The sequence below is a fragment of the Choloepus didactylus genome, chromosome 7 (genome assembly GCF_015220235.1).
Source record: "Choloepus didactylus isolate mChoDid1 chromosome 7, mChoDid1.pri, whole genome shotgun sequence".
Classification (NCBI taxonomy): domain Eukaryota; kingdom Metazoa; phylum Chordata; class Mammalia; order Pilosa; family Megalonychidae; genus Choloepus; species Choloepus didactylus.
Window position 1 is genome coordinate 135,138,675 of NC_051313.1, and position 27,052 is coordinate 135,165,726.

Below are 27,052 nucleotides of genomic sequence, written 5' to 3' on the forward strand. Positions count from 1 at the left end.
CCTTCACAATGTGAAACCACCAATAGTAGAAACCCAGCCCCAACCCAAATTCTTAGTAAATGGTACAAAGCTCAGAGGGGCTGCGGACAGAAAGACTGATGACACTTCACAGCTCCAACTCCTCCGATCCCTCTCCTTGGGTGACACCTTCGTAGGTACACTGGCAAGTCATGTCCACTCCCATCACAAGTTTCAAGATAAGCCTTCCTTCCAGAGAGAAACTCAATTCTCATAGGCTCACTTAACATGTTTTGCCTCATAACTCAAATTTTTATCTAAAACAAGAGACTGAATTATCCACCCTAGTGCTTGAATTTTAAAAGGTAACTGTAACTACATTTACAGTTATTACAGATGTGCCCATGTCTCTCATGGGTGTTAAGGACCCTTTAGGAAGAGGATTTTGGCAGAGACTACAAGGGGTCTATTGGGAAAAAGACACCTGTCAGCTGCTTTCAGGTTTTTACTTTCGAAGGTTAGTGGCAGGGTTGGTGGGTGTGGCAGTGAGGATAAGAAATGCATAACCAGACTCCACCCAAATTATAGAAGTAGCAATTGCTTAAAAATAACCTAACCATATACCAGGACAGCTGGGGGGTGCAAGGAAGGAAAGCCACCCTAAAGCATCTGCTTTTGCACTCAATTCCCAGGAAAGGAGAACCAGCAGTTCTACCTTCTCTGTGAGTGTCCCTTGCACTATAAAGTGCTCATTATATGAGAAGAAGCAAGTACTATCTGATAGGAAAGTCACTTTTTCCCTCATGTGTTTTCATTAGAATTGCCAAAGAAAGGAATACTTCAGAGGCTGTGCTAGAAGCACAGGATGTATAAGGGATTTTCATATTCTGCTGGTGGCCCAAGAAGGCAATCTGCTCCAAAAAAATGCAGCAGGTGGGAGCGCCAACATTCCAAGTATTTTTAACTGATGTAGTTAGTGCCTGTTTCACTATCCAAAATCACAGCAGTTATCCCCTTGCACAAAAATATAACTGGAAAGGGTAATGACTTACTAAGATACGTATCTTGTTACTTAGGAATTTTTACACTATCCTGCAAAAACTTTAACATTTAGATAAATTGATAAAACACTACTTTAGAAAGCTACCAAAATGAGTCAACTGGATATTAATGTTGTAATAGAATAATAATGCAAGCAAAAATCAAGTTAATCCGTGCTGAGGTCTTAAGTCAGCCTATACTAAGAAAATCTAAATTTATTCAAGAACAAAGGACAAAACAGAAGAAAACACACATGAATACTCTCAAAATGTTTATACGCCCATGCAAGATACTGTGCCATCACTGTGTGGTAACTGGAATAATGGATATGAATGTATAACTATGGAAGAGATTTAGCAGAAGGAAGGTTTTTCAGGAAGCCTAGGTGGTGAGGAAGTAAGAGCAAAGCAATGTTTTTTACAAAGGAGGAAACCAATATCTAATAGAGCAGAAAAAAGTAGCAATCTCAAGGTCCCATGTCTGCCACATTAGGAAAGTCCTCCCAATACTAGCTTAAGAAAGACATTTCAGGCAACCAGCCTCCACTCAATACGATCTGAAAATTAGTGTGTCGTGTTGACTTTGACGCTTCTGCCCACTCCGGTGATTTATTTAGCTGCCGGTTCACGTTCTTACCAGGAACTATTAGTAACCCAAAGGACACTGCCTGGGTCTGGTAAAGCACTGACCATCATCAGCCATTAGCCATTTGCTGACAGTCCATCCCAGTCTGGAATGGCAAACAGGCGCAGAAGCCAGTAGCCGTAGCAAGGCAATGAGTCCTGGTGTTAAAGCAAGGCCAGGGCGTGTGGTAGAACTCCACTGTGGCCAGGGCATGCTTCCACTCCCTGCCTGCATCTCTGACCATCAGGGACCAGATGACCCAGTGCACACCCACTAATATTGGAAAAACAGTTCTAATCTGTGCCCTAAGAGGGCATGAACAAATGGGAACATTTGCAGCCTCACCAGTAAACAGAGAAATGCAATTACTCAAACCTATTTTTATCTATTAATTATTTTTTAAAATAATAACACTTAAGGTCAATGAGTGACGGTACATACAGGAGGACACTGGACACTGGTACATATAGGATACTCATTATTTAAAAAAAAATAGATGAGAAAACATTTTCCAGCATTAAATATATATATATATATATATATATATATATATATATATATATATATGGTTCTTAGATGTTGTGAAAATAAACACAGTATCCACCTACTCAGGCTTTGTGAGGTAACAGTGTTGTCTCAATGATTATCACTGCGCTTCACATGCTAGGAAAGGAAACTTCTGTTCTCCTTTCAGTTACACAGCCTTCCTCACATGAAACCAAGAAATGAAAAGACCCTTCATCTCAGTAGTTTCTAGGATGACAATAAGATTTTAATATTGCAACTTTGAGACCACTATCTTCTAAAAATAGGAACGATGTGCAAATACACCCCTCTATAAACCTGTTTTGCACATAAGGACAATCGATTTAGAAGGCATCTTAAATATTAGCAAGAACTGTTTTCTAAGCAGTCTCTTGCTCTTTGAAATTAGATTATGAATAAAAAAGCTATCACAACAGTCTCAATGAGATCTAATTTAAATATTTCTCCTATAAAATACATATTGGGGGAGATAAGAGAAAATGGCATTGTGATAAGCTAACTCTAAACCCTATAATGTAGTAGGAAATAGATACGGTTTGTAATATTACAATTTTACATTGAATTTAGACAAAACCATCATCTGGGATGTCAAGTTTTAACATTTGCAAAATGCTCTTCCTTTTTCTCAATGGGGCATTTCTTCTTTCTTGCCTTCCCTGCATGTTCTCATTAACACTACAGAGTCAGACTCAAGTGGTGAAAATCCATTCCTAGCTTCCCTAACAATATAAATGTATCAAAGAAGGTAGGAGTGAATATGAGAAAAACAGATCAAAGACGTTTTTGGTATTGTGATTTTACATTCATGTTAGCTCCCTTCTTAACAGCTACAAAGAGCCCCTTTTTAATCATTGGTTCCCCTGCCTCCCACAATTATACATGGAGCCCTGCTGAATAATTTTCTTCCCCCTGCCTGGCATAACAACAAAGCACAGAAGAAGGAAGGAACACCACGTAAAGACAAGTCAGACAATGATGTAATTAACAGATCAAGAAGAAATGGTATTTTAGAAAGCTCCACTGAGCCAAGAGATGGACTGATTTCTTGGGTCATGACATTATCAGGAAACTATAGTTGCTAAAGCATGAATATCTAAATCAATATTTTCTCTGAGTGGATAAAAGCATGTGCAAATATTACCACTTCCTGTGAAAGTTAAAAGCTTCATAGAGAAATTTTAATTCGATACCAATTTAAAACCAGTTTGGAAGAGGAGCCTCCTTCAACCTATGCTAAGTAATGTAAAGGGTGTGTATTTGTGTACATCTTTGCCAAATCAGTTTCTTAAAAACAGGAATCTATAATGCCACAAACAAAGTCACCCCACAAAGAACCTAATTCCACACAGGTTAGGTGTAGGCATGCAAAGGTGATTAAATCCAGTCCTTACTCCCACAGGGAAAACTAGATGAGGAGGTTGTCAATAGATGGCTTCGTATAATCACATACATGATGATTTGTAAGTTTATGGCTTTGACAACAAGCCCAGGAAAGAGAAAAATGAAATGTCTTATTCTATCTTCCCAAGAAAGACAAAGGACCAGTTGACTAAGAGCTAAGAATCAGATTCATGACTGCAGAGAAATTAGAAACCAATCAGATATGGCTTTCAAAGTGTGTTTTTTAACAGACACTACAAGCCATGCAATCAGAAGTATCTCCAACTATGAATAAGAGACATGCATTTCACTTAGGTTTTTGTATTTTCAATTCAAGAAAGGGATGTGAACATAGGTTAGAAGTTTCTCATTCCATGTTGCAGAAGCAGTTTTGCCTTGATCACTTTTGCTCTCTTAAAGAGAAAAAAAGAGTCTCAGTATTTGGAAGGTGTGGCTGAGATACCTACTGCCCAAAGCCCAGATTGGAAAGTACAACTTCTGTGGTAGCTTGGCTCCTCTCCCATATCCAAATAATCAGCTGGACAAAGTAGGTTTAGTCCCAAACTGTTCGGACTTTGTTCATGCGTCAGAATCTGGGTTCAACGTGATTCCTGACCTCTATCTCAAACTGGAGATTTCAAACCCTAAGGACCTTACTGAACAAGAAAGTAATGTTCCAGGTCAAGGCCAGGGGAAACACGGAAGCCAGGATTAGCAGAAACACTACAGAGAAATGAGTCCGATGTTTGAAGTACTCACTATAAATATTTCTAAACATCTAAAATATTGAAACGGCTTTGCCAGAAAGTTTAAATACACTTTCTCAGATTAAAAGTATTGATATTTTTGAAGAGAAAGATATTTTCCAGAAAGCTAAATGGATCTTCCTATATAGACTTTTTTTTCTTTCTAGAGAGAACATGCTTTTCTGTCTGCTTGTAAAGTTTGTCTCCTAAAACATGGTTCATAATCTGAGAACCAAAAACTGATTATTTTAAAAAATTTCCTAAGCTGACCTAGTTTGGAAGCCCAGATGCCTTTAAATTGCCACGAACGGGAACCATTCATGAGAATGGACCTTTTGAATGCTGAGAATGTTCTTTGGGGCTCAGCACAAAGATATTTGGCTTAGATGACTGTAAATATTTGTAAAACACTGGGTAAATGGCCACTATTTGACCACACAAACCTTACTTCCCGCACAGTAGTCTAGGGGCTAGTTAACTAGGGTGATTGGTTTGGGGTTTTTTTGGGTTGAGCTTTTTTCTTTTTCTGTTTTAAATAAAAATCCAAATGACCTCATTCTGCTACTTGACATCTCTTTTACATTCACTATACATATTTGCCTTGCATTTGTTTATTCATGAAGACAGTTTCAATTAGAGAGGTTACTTTTAAACCAAGTTTTTCCCCTTCTCTTCACATCAAAAATTTTCTAAGTTTATGCCCAACACAAAGAATAGAATAACATTTCAAGGTGTGCAAGGGCTGGGCAGAAGGTAGGGGGATTTCATAATACAGTTATCTCCAAATGGCTTTGTGGATCTGCTCCAGATCTCTTTCTTTTTCTCCTCTCTCTCCTCTTTCCTCCACAAGTTAGTTTTAGAAATACTGAAAGGAATGCTGCCCATGAAAAGAGCTAGGGTTGGAAAAGAAGGGCAGAGTAAGGAAGAACAGGGAGTGGTAAAGGAATTAGATGTCAAAAGAGACTTGGGACTAAGAGTCTCCTCTCAGTGAAAGCTGCAGCAGCCAGATTCTCCAATTAGACAGCAGCTCACCAGATAATCAACCAGCTGCTCAGTTAAGACTGGCTGGTTCCTTTGCCCCTTACCCACACTCTAAAAACTGAGTCATTTCAAAGTTCATTTATTTTGCTTATGGGACTAGACACCCCCAATCTGCAGTTTCAAAAATGTTAACCACCTTGTCCTTTAATTTATGCTTCACAATGTTTAAATAAACATCCAGAAATTCCAAATTAAAAGAATACTGAGTCCTATTAGGAGCCCCGGCCAATATTTTGTGAAGATATGTGTTGCAGAAAGAAATGAGAGTGACAAGCTGTAGCATGAAGTAAGGGAGCATTTTAAGGAGTAAAGGGGAAGGCATTTCTGAGAAATCTGAAGGTGAGAAGATTTCAGAAGTAGACTTTCAGCAGAATCCCTGAAACCAAAAAGAAAAAGGAAAGGTGCCTTATAAGCCAGATACCTTTCCTGGTTGAAACAGAATGTTAGGAATCAGTTTCATATTAAAATTACAGTTTGAAATATTAATATAGGGTCAAGAGTTTCACTCTGTGTTACCAGCAATTACCTGCTAAAATAATCACCACAAGGTATGGCCAACAGGATCCCCATGTTGTTATGGTAACAACTTACCCATAACTATGCATGTCAACATATTGGTATGCATTTGCAAATAACAGAAGGTAGACATACGAGTTATGCCAACTTTTAATCTCCTCCTAAGCCACAGGTCTAATCTCGAACTTCATGAAACATTCTGTAAAGTCTGTTTTATTAGAAATTAAACGACTAATTTTTTTTTTTTTTTTTTACCTTTACAAAGGCACCTATTTTTTAAAGTTAACAGGTGATTAAGGTGTTCCGAAGCAGTGGAGGCAGAAAATAAAGCTAAGAATCTTGCTATCACCATTCAGTAGTCTCCCGGTCCTTTTCTCTTAGCCAAACACCATTCCAGTCCGGCAACACCACAGCATGGAAAAAGCTCGCTAAACCTACCTGGGCAGGAGAGCTGTGTTACTCCCAGCTGCTGCTTCTCAAGCGCCTCACTCACGCTTCGGCGAGATTCACGCCAGCACTGCACCGAGAAACAGGAACTGTTTTCTTGCTCTCCCTCTTCCTCCGCGCTCGGCGGCTGACAGCTTTACACTTTTCAGGATTGCAACAAGACGTGTCCTCCCGGACCGACTGCTCGGGAGGAGGAGTGCATAGCCGCCTCCTTGCCCAGAGGAGCCGCCGGGATGCCCGCGGACCTTGCAGAGCGCGCGGCAGAGCTCGCCGGCAACGGCAACCCGAGGCGCGCGTTTATTTATACAGGAAGCTCAGACGCAGCACTTCCTACTTCCCATCTGGGTCGTCTTGCAATTGCAGGTGATGGCCTTAACCCTATCCAAGCCTGGCCCTGCCGCGCTTGCTGCGTCGGGCAGGACTTCTGTCCCGAGCTCCTGGGACGGCCGCGCGGATACCCTCGGCAGGGTGTCCCAGCAGCAGCCCCTTACGTCCTCCATCCTGCCCGGACGGGGAAATGGCACCTCTTGGCTCTCAGAGCCTGCTGCTTCTCTGAACACATTTTCACAGAGATCCTTCCTCCTCTGTCTCTCCGACCTCTTGCAATTTCTTTCTTCTACTTCTAACAACCCAGACCTGCCTTCCCACCTCCCCAGAAAACTGTTTTTTTTGGAAACACTTCCAAAGCATAGCTCATCAAAAACACCTTGTACCTGATTTGTCCTTTTGCGTCTAATGATAAAATTAGAATTCAAGCAAATTAAATCAGGACAGTCTTAGTTTACCCCATAAAATGCAGGCATATCTTTATGCAACACTGATTTTGTTTGAAGTGGTTTGTCTGCAAATTAGAAGGGAAACAGACAGAAACTTGGCTTTCCTATCCTCAATTAAAGAAAATGTAACAAAATAATCCAGAGACTGGTTTATTTCCTCATTAGAAAACCTAGGACACTTAATTTGCTTGATATTTATAACCAGTTACATATTTTATTCACTTCCCACACCATAAGTCACAATTGCAATTTGTTCCAAATCTAATCTTGCAATTTAGAAATATCACTACTCTGATACAGGAATCTCTCTGTGATGGCTCTGCAACCTCACTCCGCATTTGCCACCACAGTCAGGAACGTGCTTCCTAAAAGGAAGGGAGTCACAAGCCCTTTGTGAAAGGGATCTGTGCTTGCCAGTGAAGTAGCAGCAGTTGGCACCCATCCAGGTGACACAAGCAAACTGCTTCTCAACTCTCCCTGTTAAAGCAAACCTCTAGTTCAAAGCCAAGTGCTGGAGAACACAGTGTACCTCTGACTGTGAGGCCAACCAGGCAGAAGGATGAGCCTACTCATGGGGGAGGAAGGGAAGGATAGGACAGTAAGAGAAGGTGCGGTGGAGGCCAGAGGTAATAGAATCAAAGGATATCTAAGCTTGAAAAGTCCTTCGAGCTATTTTAGCATGAACACCTAATTATAAAGGTAGGGAAACTGATGTCCAGAGAGATTAAAGAGGTTGGTCAGAACAAGATGGGGGCAGAGCTAGAACGACACCCAAGTTTGTGTTAGATGATAAGGGTGCATGTTGATGAAAACAACCCCAAAGGATGTCCAACTTCAAATTTAGTGGTGGCTTAGGCGCTGAGAGACTCTACCTCAAGGAATTTTCTTGGTGAAGGAACCATCATTGGTGCACAGGAACCAGGGAAAAATGAACAATGTACCTTCTAAGAAGTTACTTTATTTGTCAGTGTCTATGCAAAACTTGGGTGCCTTGAACCAAAGTTCAACAAAGAGTCCACTTTTTAAATTACCATGCAATTAAATTATAATCTCTTATCAACGGGATAAGGGAAGAAACTGCTGTCAATATGAATGAAAATGTAGGTTAGATAATAATTACGCTGCCAGTTGTCACAAACAGCAGGGGTGGAGGGGGAGAAAAAATATTCTGGGTAACCGAATAATACCACTGATTATTTTCAACCAAGCAATATTATAAAAATCATATTTCAAACATTTAATAAGATGAAATGAATGTGTAGGACACTGTCGTATGTGAACACTCTTTCAGATCTGCCTAATGAGCCCATGGAAAGCATTCATTCATTCATTCCCTGGAGCATTTTTCGATCTTCTACACAAGCTGCTAGGTGCTAGGAAGATAAAGATATGTTAAACACCATCACCGTCCTCAAAGACCTCTCAGTCCAGGGAAAGAATCAGACAAGCAAATCAGAGGACTAGGATGAGGGATATGATAGACAAGCCATGCTATGAGAACACCAAGAAAAATAATTTAACTAAAGGAAGGAGGTTGATGCAAAGACTCATGAAAGGCTTCCCTGAGACAGTGACTTAAAGCTGAGTCTACAAGTAGCCAAGTAGGGATGCCAGAGAAGGGTAAGCCAGGCAGAGAACACAGCTAGTGCAAAGGACTAGATATGTGAGACTTTAGGTGAAGACTTCAATAAAACAGAATGAACACATTCAGAATAAAAGAACGTGGGCCTGCACTAATGCGGTGATTACTGTCATGGGAAGGAAGGGAAGAAATTGAGATTTCAGAAATAGAACTGATGGGACCTGGTACCTGAGTGGATGTGGGGATGAGGGAGACAGAGGAACAGAGGATGCTGGTGCCACTGTCTGAGAGTGGGAATAAAGCAGGAGCAGTCAGGAGAAAATGATAATTCAGTTTAAATCCTGAAGAATCTGAGGTGCCTCTGGGACATACCAGTAGAACAGTCTAGGAGGCTACAGACAGAGAGCTGGAGTGGAGACAGTCAATGGGAATGGCCATCATTTGGGGGGTAGTGATGGTTGCAATTACCAAGAGCTGAGATCGCCCACAAAAGACAGCATGGTGTAGAAGGGAAAAGGAGGTGTTCGGGATCCAGACCAACTTAACTTCTCACTCATTATGTAACCTTAAATTATCTAACATACCCAAATTTCAGTCTTTCTAATCTGTAAAACAGGAAAGATAATATTCACTTTACAGGTTGTTGTGAGAGTAAAGAAGAGGTTTGTTTGTAAATTAGCCAGCATGGTGCCCAATGGACAGAGACACCTGCACTGTACAAAACTGGGGGATGGGGTGGTGAATGTCACCTCCTGGAATTGTGCAACGTGCAAACTGTTCAGCTGTACAGAAGCCATGGCCGGATATACAACAGGAACCTGGTCAATGCTATTCCTCTGAGAAAGGAAGGAAAAGAAAGGAGTCAGAAAAGAGAACTCAAAGGAAGATCAATATTTAAAGGGTAGATAAAAAGAGCCCTCAAATAAACATAAGAAGGAACTGCTTCTTTTAGCCTGCAAAAATAAATGCAAATATTTGGGATCTCAAACTGAGAAGCAAACTCCAGCCACTGCAAGCTACAAAAATATCTTTTATCTTTCTGAGCAATTACAAATTGTTCACTGGAGATGGCAATCACGTTGACCTGCATCACAATGGAGAATCATTGCCTAACCTAAATTAGAGACTTTCCCTAAAAAAAAAGACAAACAAAATCTTGACATTAATGGTTAACGATCTAAACTGCAGTAATTGTATTAATTTGTAATAATACCTAAAGTCAGATAAAAGCTAAACCAAAATAAATCCAAAGATACTTAGTTTACCATACATATAAGGTCTTCCAAATTAATACAAAAATATGAACATGAGATTCTACAAATGTGTGTGAAATAATTAGGTAATAATCCACAATATATCATATCATATAATATATAATGTATAATACATGAGAGATATAGATTATAAAATGTGCTATAGTCCTACATAAGAAGAGAATCAACAAATGGAATTTCTTCAGAAAATTATTCTCTTTAATTAATATAAAGGAAAATCATCATTCATTCTTGTGCTATTGAAATCACTCTTCCATTCTATGTAAGCTAGTAAACCACACCTTAGACTTAACATCTTAATTATATCCTATTTTTAAAACAATTTTTAAAATGGCTCAATTATGAAAAAGCAAATGGAAGAACACAAGTTATTAGGAAACCACCTTCTCCAAGAGGTGCAAGTCTCTCTCCACAGAAAAAAATATAAGGCAAAGGTCATGATGTTTGGTCTGGAGGTTTGGTCATTTCTCATTTCCAAACAGCTACAATTTCATTTGCATTTGTTGATGGCATCTAATGGGGCTCATCTTATTCATTCACTCAACATTTATTGACGGCATTGAGGACAGAACTAAGCAAGAGACAATAAAAATATGAGTGAGAACATTATGAAATAAGATGATAAAAACTATGCCAGAGATATGCTCAGGGTGGCCTGGTCATTGAAAAGAAGACTCAAACTACATGGAAAGTCAAAACATTACACAGAAATGATCACCCAGTTACCTCAGACTTGATAACAAACGTTCTACAAAGCTGGAGACACATCATTCTGGTTCTATTTCTTAAATATGATAAGCATCTCAACACCTTACCGAGCAAGTAGAAACCAGCCAGGCCCCAACAAAAAAAACTGAATGAGAATAATCTAACTGTCATGGCCATCACGCCATCCGAGAGCCCATAATGACACTGGATGGAGAGCTGAACAAGAGAGCAAGACTCCAGAGGATTCAGTTGCTGCAGTGTCTTCATTTTCTATATAACCACTAGCAAGCTGGGGTTAAGGAGTTTAGGAAAAAGTGAAGTTCAACATACTTGTTATCACCTAATTCTCTCTAGAAAAAAAAATAACACTGTATTAGTTCTGAATTAAGATTCCCCACTAGAAAGTTAGATGAAATAGTCTTGAGAATCCTTAAGTTTGCAATGTTTATATTAATTCTTCTACTAATATTACCATCTCCTTCAAATCTTGTACAAGGCAGTCAATGAAAAAAAAAAATCCTGAAACAATGCTCCCACAAGTCATCATCTCAACTAATATATGCATGGTTTATAGGAAATAACAGGTGTCAGTAATTTACATCCCTATAAAAGATACAAAGCACTCAGTTAAATCCAATGTCAAAATGTTTCTTGGCTTAAAAGATGGGGAACTTCAACCTTGAGATTAAGACTCCTCCCTACAGGGACCAAATTATTCATAGATGGTGTTTCAGTTTGCTAAAGCTGCCAGAATGCAATATACCAGAAATAGGTTGTTTTTTTTCAATGGGATTTTATTAGGTTGCAAATTTACAGTTCTAAGGTCATGAAAATGTCCAAATTAAGGCATCAAGAGGAAGATACCTTCCCTGAGGAAAGGCTGATGGCATCCAGGCTTCCTTTGTCACGTGGGAAGGCTCATGGTGATGTCTGCTGGTCCTTCTTCTCCTTGATTCTGATTTCAGAATGCTTTCTCCAGAGTGTCTCTGGGCTTCTGTCTCTCTTAGCTTCTCTTGGCTCTCAACTCTCTCCAAAATATCTCTGTCTTTTATCTTCTCATAAACGACTCCAGCAAGGGGATTAAGACCCACCTTGAATGGGCTGGGTAACATTTCCATGGAAACATCCTAATCAAAAGTTCCCACCCGGAGAGAAACTAAGATGGTGGCTAGCTGAGACAGGGTGGAAAAAATGCCTCCGTAAAAAACACTAGCTAAAAACCAGAAAGTGACCCAGAATACCGGTTACAGCGATGTGCCAGCTGGACGAAGGCTCCTAGCTCCAGAGGGGCCGTATACTTGGTGAAACCGGGAGTCAGCATTCTGAAACGAGTGAGTAAGCTGGCTGGAAGACCCGCAGCCGCGCGGCGGTCTGGGGAAGCCAGGGTTCAGCATTTGGAGACCGGCTGGCTCTTCTAAAAAAAAAAAAAAAAAGGGAAAAACCCAGGAGCGGCTCCCGCTGCGATTGTGGGAACCACGCAGTAAAACACAGCAAGAGGGGGCTGAGCCAGCCTCTCAGTGTCTGGCCGGGAAGATAGCCTGCAGCAGATACCCTTGGGTCCAGGGGAATGGAGGGGAAAGCCAGAAGCAGAAAGAAACCCCGCAGCTAGCAGCTGGCCCCCCCCAGAGGGCTGGATAAACTCCTGCCGAGGGCCGTGCCCACAGCCCAGAGCCCTGCCAGTTGTCCCAGAGCTGGGAAGGAGGAACTGTGCGAGGAGGGGGAGGGGTTGAGACGCCACGTTTGGCCATTTTTGCTTCAGGCTGAGAGTGCGCCACCGCACGGCCTGGCGGCCTGGGGATTCCCTTGAGGGACGGCGTGCACTGGTGATGTAGCACAGCATTCCCTCAGCTGAGCTCCTGGAGATCGTGGCTGGGAGAGGGGACCCACTCGGAGAACCCAGGGATGCTATGCCAAGTCTGGTGGTTTGTGGATCAGCAAGAGAGAGGGTCTGGGGCTGAACTGAAATGAAGGCTTAGACTCTTGTGGCGGCCTTGAATCTCCGGGATCCTGGGGGATTTGAACATTAAAACTGCCCTTCCTCCCTAGCCACCCGTACACATGCCCCACATTCAGGGTGGACGGATCCAGCAACACACCCAAACTGAGTTCTCCAACTGAACCCACAAGAATCATTTCCCCACACACTGGGCACCAAGGTTGAGAACTGACTTGAGGGATACAGGTGACTCACAGACGCCATCTGCTGGTTAGTTAGACAAAGTGTACGTCACCAAACTGTGTTTCTGAAATTAGATTGATATCCCTTTTTTTTTACAACTTGAAAGAACCCTCTCAAGCAAAACAAATGCCAAGAGGCCAAAAACAACAGAAAATCTTAATGCATATGATAAAACCAGAAGATATGGAGAATCCAACTCCAAACACACAAATCAAAATATCGGAAGATACACAGTACCTCGCAAAATTAATCAAAGAACTACAATCGAGGAATGAAAACATGGCAAAGGATTTAAAGAACATCAAGAAGACCATGGCCCAGGATATAAGTGACATAAAGAAGACCCTAGAAGAGCATAAAGAAGACATTGCAAGAGTAAAGAAAAAAACAGAAGATCTTATGGAAATAAAAGAAACTGTTGGCCAAATTAAAAAGATTCTGGATATTCACAATACAAGACTAGAGGAAGATGAACAATATCTCAGTGTCCTAGAAGCCCACAGAGCAGAAAATGAAAGAACAAAAGAAAGAATGGAGAAAAAAATCGAAAAAATCGAAATGGATCTCAGGGATACTATAGGTAAAATAAAATGTCCAAACTTAAGACTCATTGGTGTCCCAGAAGGGGAAGAGAAGGGTAAAGGTCTAGAAAGAGTATTCAAAGAAATTGTTGGGGAAAACTTCCCAAACCTTCTACACAATATAAAAACACAAAGCATAAATGCCCAGTGAACTCCAAATGGAATAAATCCAAATAAACCCACTCCAAGACATATTCTGATCAGACTCTCAAATACTGAAGAGAAGGAGCAAGTTCTGAAAGCAGCAAGAGAAAAGCAATTCACCACATACAAAGGAAACAACAGAAGACTAAGTAGTGACTACTCAGCGGCCACCATGGAGGCGAGAAGGCAGTGGCATGACATATTTAAAATTCTGAGAGAGAAAAATTTCCAACCAAGAATACTTTATCCAGCAAAACTCTCCTTCAAATTTGAGGGAGAGCTTAAATTTTTCACAGACAAACAAATGCTGAGAGACTTTGCCGATGAAAGACCTGTCCTACTTCAGATTCTGAGGGGAACCCTGCCGGCGGAGAGACAGGGAAAGGAGAAACAGATACAGAGAATTTTAACAGACATATGTAGTACCTTACATCCCAAATCACCAGGACACTCATTTTTCTCTAGTGATCACAGATCTTTCTCCAGAAGGGACCATAAACTGGGACATAAAACAAGCCTCAAAAAATTAAAAAAAAAAAATTGAATATACTCAAAGCACGTTCTCCAACCACCATGGAATACAAATAGAAGTCAATAATTTTTGAACTGTAACTCCACTGTTTACTTCCTACATGATATAAAATACACAAACTCTAAGGACAAATCAGTGGTTTTGAACTCAAAGTAAAATATGTAATTTTAGACAACTATATAAAGGTGGGGGAATGGAGGAGTAGAGGAACATAGTTTATGTGTCCTATTGAAGTGAAGGTGGTATCAAAGAAAAAAAAGATTGTTATGGATTTAAGAGGTTAATTTTAAGCCCCACAGTAAACACAAAGAAATTATCAGAGAATATAACCATAGAGATGAAAAGTAGAGTTTGGGTTAAGAGAAATGGGGGAAGGGGCAATGGGGAGTTAAGAAATGAGTGTAGTGTTGCTGTTTGAGGTGAGGGGAAATTTCTAGTAATGGATGGTGGGAAAGAGCATTACAACATTCTAAATGTGATTAATCCCAGTAATGAAAGGCTAGGGAGGGGGTGGAATGGGAAGATTTAGGCTGTATATATGTTTCCACAACTGAAATTAAAAAAAAAAAAAAAAAAAAAAAAAGACTGTCTAACTAGATGACAATTGAATGCTAAGGATGAACTTGGATGGGATTGGAGGATAGAGGACAGGTGGCTCAAAGGGACACAGTTGAGACATAAGGAAAAGGAAATATAGAATGTAAGCTTTGTATCATTGTTGAATCTACTGTATTTCTTAGCTGCGCTTAATGGGATTGCATAAAAGAATGTTCTTGTTCATGGGAAGTGCATACGTGAATCATACTGTATGTTCAAGGATGTGTACAGCTAGCTCTCATATGTTCAGAAGACAGAGCAATAGATAATGGATGATAGGGAGGGAGGGAAAGAAATAGTGATGTGACAGCATGTTAAAGTCGGTGGATTGAGCTGTCAGGGGAGGGGGTCAGGGTATGATGGAATTCTGTGTATGCGGCTAGTATTGTTTTTGCAACTGTTCATATAACTTTGAATTTATTTCAAAATAAAAAAATAAAATAATATAAAATAAAAAACAAAAGGTCCCACCCACAATAGTTTTCCCCCATGACACTGGATTAAAAGAATGTAGTCTTTTCTGGGGTACATAACAGATCCAAACCAGCACACTCCACCCTCTGGACCCCAAAAAGACATGTTCTTGCCATATGCAAAATACATTCCTTCTAACACCATATTACAAAAGCCTTAAATCATTTCAGTAACAACGTTAAGTACAAAAGTTTCATCAAAATCAGTTACAGGTGTGGTCCAAAGGCAAAACTCCCCTCTGGCTGTGAAACTTAGAACAAGTTATCTGCTTCCAATATACAAAGGAGGAACAGTTATAGGATAAACGATCCCATTGCCATAGGAAGAAATTGGAAGGAAAACCGGGGTCATGGGACCCAAACAGTTCTGGAAAACTGCAGGGTAACCTCCATTAGATTTCAAAGTCTGAGAGTCATTTATAGAATGATGCTTTATCCTTTGGGCTTGAGAGAGCAGCAGTCTCACCCTTTCCAAGGGCTTACACAGCGGTGCTACTCACTCTAAACACTGGGGTGAGGGTTTAACATTTCCAAGCATTGGGGAGACCACTTTGTTCTTGGTTCCACTCTCCTCAAGCATCTGGGTGGCACCTGGACTCTCTGCCATCTCCACGGCACAGACTCAACCCATTCAGAACAGTGGAGTGGAGGCCAGGCTCTCCCCAATCCCCGGGGAATGTACTTCACCCTCTCTGAGGCCCAGGGCACCAACACTCTTCCTGAATACTGAGGTGGAAGGCCCACCCTCTAACTCCAGGGCAAACTCACCCTCTCCATATGCATGGGTGGGTGTACTCTTCTGGCCTGAGATTCCTTGGTTCCACACCTTAGCTACCATGGTTCTGCCTTTGAAGCCATTTTTCCTTCAACTTGTCCCTTTTCTGTCCCTTTTAGTCCAGACTGGCAGTGGTTCCGTTCATATAGATCTCACAAAGAAATGCGTTGGCTTGGCATGCAGCACACAGGGGTCAAAACTGTCCAACAAAACTATCCTTCCTGGATAACTCCATCTCCAAGCCTAGCTCGTCCTGATATGGCTGACTGGTTCTACATTTGGTTAAATCTTCACTTGGAGCACTAGCCTCTAAGGTCTCACTTTCTCGAAGCCCAGAATTTTCCAGACCATCAACTTCTGGTTTCTTTGTACCCAAGAGTTCAGTTCTCAGCTTATCTCTTTCCTCTTGAATTTTACTATTAGCTGCAAGGAGAAGCCAGGCTGCGTTTTCCACATTTAGTTTGGAAATCTCATCAGCTAGATATCTCAGCTCATTGTTTTCAAATTCTGCCTTCCATCCAACACCAGGACTCAATTTTGCCAAATTCTCTGCCACTTTAAAACAAGGATCACCTTTCTTCCAGTTGTCAATGACACATTTATCATTTCTGTCTAAGGCCTCATTGGAAGTACTTTTAGCATTAATATTTCTACCAACAGTCTCTTTAAAGCAATCTAGGCCTTTCCTATCAAGCATCTCAAAATTCTTCCAGAATCTTCACCTTACCCATTTATAAAGCCATTCCAGCATTTTTGGTATTTTCAAATTGCAGCACCCCACTTCTCCGGTACCAAAATCTGTTTTGGTTTGCTAATGCTGACAGAATGCAATATACCAGAAATGGGTTCATTTTTCAATGGGGATTTATTAGATTGCAAATTTACAGTTCTAAGGCCATGAAAATGTCCAAATTAAGGCATCAAGAGGAAGAGACCTTCTCTGAGGAAAGGCTGATGGCATCTGGGGTTCCTCTGTCACATGGGAAAGCAAAATGGTGACAACCGCTGGTCCTTCTTCTCCTTGGTTCTGGTTTCAAAATGGCTTTCTCCAAAATGTCTATGGGCTTCTGTCTCTCTTAGCTTCTCTTAGTTCTAAACTCTTCCCAAAATGTCTCTGCCTTTTATCCCCTCATAAAGGACTCCAGCAAGGGGATTAAGACCCACCTTGAATTGGGTGGGTCACATCTCCATGCAAACAACCTAATCAAAAGGTCCCACCCACAAATAGGTCTGCCCCCACGAGGCTGGATTAAAAGAATATAGTCTCTGGGGTACACAACAGATCTAAACCAGCATAGATGGGAATACTACAGATGTTAGTTTTCCAGTGGGACTTTATTTTGAAAGGTGCTTTGGAACCTAAGTGTTCTCTGTGCTATAGATGGCTGAATCCTTTCTTTTCCTCTTCCTTGCCCCCCTTCCCCATCTCCTCTCTCTTCCCCAAAAATACTGAATTACAAAGTCCCTGGTAAAACCAGGAGCCAGATGGAGCCAACAAATGCCACCATCTGCAACAGATCAAAGAAACAAGATTCCATGAGGGCGTGGAAGTCATGGCTCAGTGGAGTGGAACAGAGCACTGGTGGATGGAGAAGTGATGGTACCTTGAGAGGGAGGGATCCTATTCTCTGTTCTACAAGAGATAAAATCCACTAGGCTGGGAAAGTCTACTTCCCTTCCACAGCACCACTTGTTACCTGAAGTCCTCCTCAGAAGATGTCTTAGATGATCAGCTATTGTTTCAATACATCCCCCTACAGTGCATGCCACTGTATGGCCCTTAGGAAGGAGCCTGTAGGACTTTGCCTGGTGTTAATGGCTGCAGAGACTGGATGCAATGACGTTTTTGCATCAAGAAAATGGAATTGAAGAGAGATTCTTCTTCAAAAACAGTGTTCCTTAAGTGGCTCCTTCTAATTTTCCTTGTCTGCACTCATTGGCCCCTGGAGAAGAATCATATTCAAGTTAAATGCATGAAGATCTTTTTTAATAAGCAACAATTGGAGTCATGCATCATGTCTTTGAAACGTGCCAGTTTCCAAGGGACTCACTATAACTTCCAAACTTATATTGTGTCAGACGAACATAATCACATTTTTTTTTCTCATGAAAATCACTGCGTCAGTAGTTGCAAGTAATTAAATATCTCTCGAGGTCAGTAGAGAAGAAACTAATTTATCGCCTAGGGTCCTCTCTATTCAGATCCATAGGACTTTCCTTCTTCCTCTCTAAACCAGCTCTTTCTTTACTTCTCAACTCCAGCACTTACAAAGTACTCTAACTATTTACTTCTATCTCCCTCAGCAGTCTGTAAGAAGAGCAGTTAAATATTTTTTTTCCTTTCCCCTATGTCAGCCCCTTCCTCATACATGTACCAATGTTATCAGCCTGTGATATCTCCTTAAACATTTTTCTCTGTGCTTATTTAATTATACTGATGTATACTATATATACACATGCATGCATACAGACACATATACACACACCCACAGGGTTGGCATTGTTTCGTAACATGGCATCATATAATACGTATTTTGGTAACTTGCTTTTCTCACTCATCAACATTCTGCGTAACTGCCTGCAGTGCAACTGCATGGCTCGAGTCCATTCTTTTTAATAACTGCATAACATTACATGGTGGCTATACTGTCATTTATTCAAGCTCCCCCATTGTGGGTGTTGACCTTGTTTCCAAATTTTGCCACCATGAGAAAAACTGCAGTAAGTCTCATACATATGTCATCTGTACTGTTGGTTTTATTTCTATGAGATAAATCCCACAAGTGGAATTGCTGGTTCAGAGGGTTTAAGTTCTTTTAATTTTACTGGAGTTTGGCTTATTCTTCCTTTCCGCCTAGACTGTCACAGTTCACATTTCCACCAGCTGTGTATGACAGCACACTTTGCTCATTATTCCTCCAAAAACACCACCAGAGAATATTAGCATTTACAAAGTCGTTCTTCAAAGACTCAAAATATTTCTAAAATCTGCTTGGTAATGGGCAATAAAGAGAGAAAACATGTACTGCATGCTGAAGGATTTTTTTTATATTCAACATCAGCTTCATCAGAAAAACTTTGTAGTTCAGCTTTGTGGAATACACAGAAAAATATTTGTAAATTTTGGCATATATTTCTATTTCTATTGCAGCTTGTTTGAAAGAAATAATGAGTCACACGTGCAATTATGTACGCAAATTTCTGCCCCATGGACTTATTATTTTAGTAATTCCATTGTTTATGGTCATTGTGCCCCACTAAAATTCTTATTTGTATTTTCACTGAAAAAAAAAAAAACAAATCCTTTTCACGGTTGCCTGGGGCTGGTAAGTAAGTGAGGACTGACAGCAAAGGGGTACAAGAGAATATTCTGGGGCAATGGAAATGTTTTAAAACTGGGTGGTAATGATGGCTGCACAACTGTATAAATTTACTAAAATCATCAAACTGTACACTTTAAATGGGTGAAATTTCCGATACGTAAATTTTACTTCAATAAAGTAGTTAAATTTTTTTCTTTACAATGATAAACTTTTTAACCAAATTTACAATAGAATTCACAATAACATTAAATATTTAAACTTCAGCAGAGTGATATTTCTAAAAGCTTTACTTTGATTCCAAGAATTAGATGAAAAATATCAAACCATTCATGTAATAAATTTAACTGAACTTCTACTTGAAACATCTGATAATATTAATATAAAATAAGCATAACTCCTCTTCTGCTAATGGATTCAATGCATTAAACAGCTATTATTTTTCCTTTCAAATATGCACAAGAAAACTTCAAATTGAAAAGGAAAGTGAGTGGAACCAATTTAGAAGAGTCGTTTGATCTAATTGGAAAGTCATGCTTCAGAGAATGGAGTGGAATGACACCTTCGGTGGCTGCATGTGTTAAATCATTGTCTTTGGGTAAAGAATTCTTAAAACAACTGCTAACTTTGGAAGTTGATGCTGATGCTGTTTCAGCAGATGTGTGAATTATATATCCATCACCAGTTTTCTTGAGAATCAGAAATTCACTACTTAATTTTTCATTAAGTTTGCACTTCTTTAGCTCATTTTCAGCCAGAGGGGATTATTCCAAAATAATTTGTATTGTTATTAAACAATAAAGTTTTTATAAGTTTGTACCACATGAAAATGGCAAAACCACTGTGCTGATTTAGAAGTATTATGTCCCGCAAAACACCACGTTCTTTAATGCAATCTTGTGGAGGCATACATATTACCGTTGACCAGGTTGGAATCCTCTGATTGAGTGTTTCCATGGAGATGTGACTCAATCAACAGTGGGTGAAACATTTGATTAAATTATTTCCATGGAAATATGGACCCCGCCCATTCAGGGTGGGTCTTTATTTAATCACTGGAGTCCCATAAAAGAGCTCACAAACAGAAGGCCTCAGAGCTGCTCAGAGAGACATTTTGGAGACTGCCGCTGAAAGCAGACTTTTGCTGACACTTTGGGGATGCTAGCCCAGTGTTTGCTCCAGAGAAGCTAAGAGAGGACAAAACGCCCCAAGAGCAACATTTTGAAGAATGCACAGGAGCTGAGAGAGGAGCTGGAATACAACCCAGGATCAGCAGATGCCAGCCACGTGCCTTCCTACCTAACAGAGGTTTTCCAGATGCCATTGGCCTTCCTTTGGTGAAGATACACTCATGTTTATGCCTTAGTTTGGACACTTTCATGGCTGTAGAACTGTAAATTTGTAACCAAATAAACCCCCTTTATAAAGCCGATCCATTTCTGGTATTTTGCATAATGGCAGCATTAGCAAACCAGAACACCATATTGAGAGCATTCAGGTTTCCCACACTTCCAACTGACTTGACCAACTGTCCACTTGACAGCTTCAGGCTTTTGCAGCTGAAGATGAGTGCCATGGCACAACTGACTGGGGCATCAAGTAGCTGATGGGGTAGCAGCATTGAGTACATCTCCCATCTCCAAGACTGGAATGAGTTAGTCATCCTTAGCCACCAGTGCAGGAGCATATTTTATTTTATTAGCAAGTGTCCTGCATGTTGAAGGGAGGAGTTAACTTGCTTTGGACAGTACTGGGAAAAGAGAAGGATTATTAAACTTTTCCTCTTTCAAATTTAAGCACATATTAAAGTTAAAAACTCTCTTCCTGACATAGTCATTTCACACACTACTACTAGACAAAACCATGATAAAATCTGGTATTACAAAGTGGAGGTCTACTATCCATTGTATTTTAATAATAATACTTCCTTAAAAATAAAAAATCTGGAACCTTTGTCAAATGGGACACGAAAACAAGCACAAACTGGGAATTCCATAGTAATGGGCCTATTTGCATTTTTTCACTTGGGTTAATTTGGTCATTTATATTTTGCTTATAAATTGTCTTTTTCTTCCATATTTCCAAATTTGTTTTCATAGGGATTTGCTTATCTTCATGGGTAATTCATTTCTCCTGTATTTCTGGTTGTGTATTTTTCCTCATTCCTAATCTTGTATATTTTTACTTTTTTTTTCCAGTTTTGTATGCATTTGTCTTACTTAGCCTTTCTACTTTTTTTTCTGTTCAATTGATTCCATCTTTTAACTTTATCAGTTCTTCTCTCTAGGTTTTGGATTCTTATTTTTATTTTTTTTTGAAAGGGTAGCAGGTGGTGTGGGGGGGGGGTTGTTTTGCTGGTCTTTTCCTAAATTGATAAAATGACTTCTTAGCTTATTTTTCAAGTTTCTTTTCTAAAAATAAAGACATTTACTGTTATAAATTTTCCTCTGAGTAAAGTTTTTGCTATGCCCTGAAGACTTGGCATAAAGTATATTTTAATATTGCCTTCTACTAAAACTATACTTTCTCTATGATTTGCTCTTTGATCAAAGATTTATCTGGGAGAGTATTTCTTAATTTCCAAGTAGCTATTTTTTGGTCATATTTTCAGTATTGATTTCTAATTTAATTGGATAATGATAAGGAATGTGACCTACAAATCTCTGCCTTCTAAATCTGCTATATTTTTGCTTTGCCTTGGCCAAGAGGGTAATAATTCTATTATTTCTAGCAATGGGGTTTGGAAAATAGCACACTTTCAAAGAAATGCTCTCTGAAGTGCCTCTTGGTGATGTGACCTGGTAAGTTGCCCTGCTCACCTAAAGTCTAAATCACCGTACAACTGCTCACGTTTCACTCTCGCATTTCAAAATGCATTCTCACTTGCAAATCTGGACCCATTACACCTCAAGGTAGAAAAAAAGGTAAAATTAATTATTTTTAACAGCCAGATGATTGTGTCACCTTGGAATTTATTCAAAACAAACTACAGGCATGGAATACCCCTGAATTGTGCCCGGAAAACCCCTGGCATAACTTTTTGTTTTCCAACCTGATATCTCAATTCCTCTGCTACATCCTCAGCATTAGCAGTGAGGCAAACTTGCTGTCCCCCCACTGGCAAATCCAAGAGAAAAGTATTTGTCTCACAAGCCAAGAATGCCTCACCATGCTTTGCTGAAACCTGGAGGAGAAAGGAGCCAGTACTATTTTAAATGCAGCAGCTGCTGAAGTATTTAGATCAGCGGAGACTTTGAAGATTCTGTACTTCAAATCAGATCAGCCTTGGTGATCTAAGACACATACAATGCACATTTAAAAGAGGAAATCTTGTTTAAACCACCAAGGAAATTCCAGACTCTTAAAAGAGAATTAGCGGATATTTCAGCAAGGGTACATTTGGAACCAGGCTGTTGTTTTCTTAAAGTTTCTTCTGAAAGTTGATAATGATAAAATGGAAACTTGCTCAGATCCAGAGAGTTTGAGGAAGGCAGAGATTACATTATTGAGCACCTACTGTGTAGGTAGGTGGAATCTGGTGCTATGTATCCTACATATATTATCTCTTACTCTTCACAAAAGTAGTCATTATAGAAAATAATCTAAGTTTATGTACTTACATATTCTTTTAAGTATCACATTTTAAAATGGTTAATAAGTGATATACCAGGAGAGGCTCATTAAAACATAGCTTCAGCTATAAAGTTACCTACAATACAGACGGTTTAGGGTTAAACTGGGACTCCAGTATTTTTATCTCTAAGTCACGAAGAATCCCTTTAAAACTTCTAAGATTCTAGTTTGTGATTTCAGCAAACTATTGTGTCACACACAGACCAATATACCCATCCATCTACTTTGAAATAATTGTTACATAAAATTAATTAAATATTCAAACTCTTTTGATCAGACGATCTCATGAGATCTAATCCCTCCTGACTTTTTATAGTGAATCAGTGCATTACAGAGGTAATTATGGCTAATAACATAAGACTTTGAGTTGTATAAACCAGTCAGACCAGGGCCGGGCAACTGGAATCCAGGAAGGCAGCTTTGTGAGGCCAGCCCTGCAGGAAGGGGAGAATTTAATGGGTAGAGGTATGAGAAGAGCAATGGGGAGGAGGTGGAAGGGCCTTGGAGACAAAAGGAATGGCATGAGCAAAAGCAGAGAGATGGGGAAATGGTAAGCTTTCTTGATTACATAAAATAAGATTCTGCAATGAAGGCATTAGATTAAAAAAAATCTAAAACTACTCATTTATAAACTTTTTCAAGCTATAATAAAAGCAAAAAGTAACCACAAAAAGTCAACCCTAACTTTACTGCTAATCATTTACTGATAGCTAGTGTTTTATTAAACCCAAAGAGGAACATTAGTGATGTTCAACTCAACATAATACTTTCAAAACTTATCTAAAGACAAAATGAGGATATGATGACTCCTCTGGTAAGCACTGGTTAACAAAGGTAAATAGTTCGGTCAAGTGAGACATCAACATAGCAAACTGAGGGTAAGAATAAATTAAGACAAATGATGGAAACCGTAGTGCAAGGCTCCAGCCCATTCTACTGGGATTGGGGGCCCTTGCTAAGTCTGTCTCTTCCTTTCTTATGAACTGATTCATACATGCAGGTTAAAGCTCCCCTCCTCTATGATTATGATGAAAATCAATCCGAAATTTCATCTTCTTTTGGTAGAAGCAATCCATCATTGAGCGATGGAGACAAAACTTTTCAGAGCGACCATTGTTACTACATGGTGTTCCTTATGTTCTGGAAAAAGATTTTACATCTTTTCAACCTGCAAGTTTTACACATACTTCCACAGGGCCTGGGACAACAGACAGAACCTCTACAATGGCTGTGGAACAGACCTGTGGCTACCAAATATGGAGAGGGATGAGCAAGCAGAAATCAGAAAACATCATCCTCAAAAGGAACCGGAAACTTGGGTGGCTGCCTGTCCAGCTCATGCTGATTATTTAATTTAAAGGTTCAGATTGCTAATGATGTTTTCCTTTGATATCATAACAGCTTATACCTCTTACAAGATAGCGTGATGATTAATAAATACCCCCAAATGAGCAGGATGGAGGGATTCATGTCATACCCTGAATTACACTACACTGTATTTCATTTGATACAAGAATGTTTACAGGACATTATATGAAATAAATTAAATGAAATAACTAAAATCTGGAAACAATCAAAATGTCCATCAGCCTTGGAATGAATAAATAATATCTGGTTGATTTACCAAAGGACTACTATACACCAATGGAGTTAATCAAACTACTGCCTCACACAATAGCATGGATGAATCTCACAATTACAGTGGGAATGATAAAAAAGCCAGAAAGAAAATAATACAGATTATATGTGATTCAATTTATGAAAAATCAAAACTAGGCTAATTTAATACACGGTGCCAAAAGTTAGGATAAGGATTACCTTTAGAAAGATGGTGGGGTTTAACTACACAGTATTTTATTCTACATTAAAAAATCAAATGGAAGATTAAATTACAAAGGAGTGAACATTATTAGCTCATTGAAACAAGGATTGAATAAAAGTCATTAAAAACAATATACTTGGTTTAGAATAAGTAAATCTTCAAGCTAATTACTCCTTATTCATTATAAAGTATTTCATTATAGAGGCAGGATCATTCTTATCTTTGAAAACTAATCAAAACCTATATTAAGATAGCAATGTGACCACCTCTGGGTGTTTTCACAAACGTTATCTCATTGTATACTCACAAGCTTTAGCTTAGGTTTTATCTTTCCCATTTTACAGATGAGGAAACTAAGCCCTGATAGATAAATTGACTTTTTAAAAGTCACACAGGCAATTACTGGGACAACACACACTAGAGAACTCAATGGACCAAATCAAGTGAATTTCTACTAGATCACACTCACCTACCAAATAACTTTACAGGTGAAATCAAGCTCCCCCTTGTTTTCCTAAAAGGACTTTTTAATGGAAGGAGGACAAAAATAGAAGGTTGTTGCAGAACATTTAATTCTATTTTTAAACATCTACTTAGTACAAGAGGCCAGATGTTCTGCCAAAACAAATTGGACAATATTCCTATATTACTGGGATCCCAATCTTGATCAAGAAGAGAAATATAAAGCATACATTGGGAAGAAAGTCCAACAACTATGAGTAATTTGAATTCTCAGCATTGGCCTTCTGCAAGAAAGAAGGGGCAAAGTTTCCTGTAAGAGCGAACAGTCAACAGTATGACTCAAAGTCTATCTCAGTACAAGATTCTGTTTCAACCTTGTTGTTAATCTGCTTGCTGAGACTATAAAGTTGTCTGGATCCATGTCAGAAGAGATGAAATCATCTGCTAAAGCCACATAGGCAGAAGCCCCACAGAAGCAAGCTGGGATTACATAATACAGCTGTGCAATGAGAGCCAGTTCACACCTATCCGTTACCTAACTGAACTTCTCTGCAGTCAGGAAATCTCATCCCAGGGAGAGGCCTTCAGCCATCCGGTTAAATAAATGAGGAATGCTATGAAATTCATTCTTACTTTACATCAGGCTAATGGATGGGAAAGAACAACTTAAAGAACTGCATACCAGAAAAAAATAGTTAGTATATACTTTAAATGCAAACATTGGCTAACTAATGACAATACATATATATCAAAAATTGTAGCCATTCATTCTTCTTTCCTCTCTGCCCCTCTTCCCCAGTCTCTTCTTCTTCCTGTGAGAATCAACAAAGACATCAGACTCATGACTCTCCCCATCCCCTTCCTTTGATGCCATCTACTATCCCTGCATCTTTCGATGTCTGGAGCCCACGCCCATCACCCACCGACACATCTTTAGAGTAAGAAAATGGAGTTTGCAGGAGCTCAAGGATCAAAAGTTAGAAAACTCATAGGAATTAGCTTTCAGGAGGCTAAAGAAGTCAAGGCTTTGATATGGAAGAGTTCAGATTCCAATTTTAAGGGCAGGGAAAACTTCAGGGTCACAATTACCATTTCAGCTATGTTGTAGATCAAATAATCATTTATAATTTGGCTAGAAACCTAAACTAGCAAGTGTAATATTGTTTCCATGGCAAAATGAGTTCCAAGTTCTAAACAACTGACTTGCAAACCAACTTTTGGAATATTAAACATTTCTAAGTTTGGGCCACCTACAAAAAATTGTTCTCAAGTTTCTTTCCCTTTACAGCTGCAGAAGAAAATAGATAGTATAAGTATATGTAACTGGGTCTTGAGATTTGTTCTCTTTACTAGAAGTTGCTTCAACTGAGAAAGGAGCTAGTGACTATCATTTGTTCCTGAGGATCCTAGGTGAACTTACTCTTCTCACTCTGCCCAATGAGAGTAACCGGACCCACTTTTGGATAAGTAGTGCCTATAGAGGAAAGGACTCCCAAAATTATCATCAAGACAGGTTTGGAGAGGATTTTAATCACTTTATATTGACAAAGAGAGTCAGTCAAGCTGTAGTTCCCGTAGGCCAAGGCAAAAGTTGAGCTTTAAAGTAGATATCGTGACCCTACTCCTCTGTGAATATTTGTGTGTGTATGTGTGTGTGTCTGTGTGTCTGTGTGTGTCTGTGTCTGTGTAAAGGCAAGGAACCCTAAGAATGAGAAAGAGGGAACCAGGGAGATGTGCTTCAAAAGGAGAAAATCACTGATGCTACAACATATTGCCAGAGTCTGTCTTTGTCTTGTTTTCTTTTCAAAGAATGGTAGTCATGGTTCAAACCTGGAGAGGAACACGTAAACTTCTCCACGTAGCAGTTGGAGTATCCAGAGTGCGCTGTGGCCAAA

At 39.5% G+C, this 27,052-nt stretch overlaps 1 protein-coding gene across 2 annotated transcripts in view; it reads right to left on the reverse strand.

The window, feature by feature from the left end:
- Window positions 1-27,052, reverse strand: part of RNF144B (ring finger protein 144B) — a 191,432-nt gene that overhangs the window by 75,982 nt on the left and 88,398 nt on the right. Inside the window, exon 1 of one of the 2 annotated variants that reach the window (XM_037842616.1) lies at window positions 6,291-6,657. The exons of the other annotated variant lie outside the window; for it this stretch is intronic. The gene's annotated coding sequence lies outside the window, so the exon portion shown is untranslated. Of the gene's footprint in view, window positions 1-6,290; window positions 6,658-27,052 lie in introns of those variants that run through there. 2 annotated transcript variants of the gene reach the window in all.